This window comes from Chrysochloris asiatica, unplaced genomic scaffold (genome assembly GCF_000296735.1).
Source record: "Chrysochloris asiatica unplaced genomic scaffold, ChrAsi1.0 scaffold00327, whole genome shotgun sequence".
NCBI lineage: Eukaryota > Metazoa > Chordata > Mammalia > Afrosoricida > Chrysochloridae > Chrysochloris > Chrysochloris asiatica.
The window spans coordinates 994,944-995,456 of NW_006408845.1; positions in this window are offsets into that span (position 1 = coordinate 994,944).

Below are 513 nucleotides of genomic sequence, written 5' to 3' on the forward strand. Positions count from 1 at the left end.
CTATGGGTCGGAACCGACTCGATGGCACATAACAACAACATAGCTTCAGTGTAATTTCAGCAAAAGTTCCACTACCAATTTTTATCATTTTGTCAACACCAATAATGTCACAAAACCAGATTATGGATATATACTTGATTACTATCAGATTTATCAACTGGTTCGCAAAATTCATGAAATTTAATAATTTCTGGGAAATTTTCAATTTAATTTGGCTGTCTCAAGCCATTTGGAACAACTGTTTTATGTGTGTTTGCAACATATAGGTGAGAAGAAGCAGGGCACTATAGTTAGATTAGGTCACCCATGCTTGTGAGGGGGAAAAGAAGTAGAAAGGAGAGGGAGACAATGTGGGAAGGCGGAAATGTCAACACACTACCGCACCTATCTGTACCCCTCTGTCTTAAATATAAGAAACCCTGGTGATACAGTGAGTTAAAGGGTGGGCTGCTACCTGGAAGGACGGTAGGTAGTGCAAACCCAGCAACCAATTCACAAAAGAAAGATGACGCT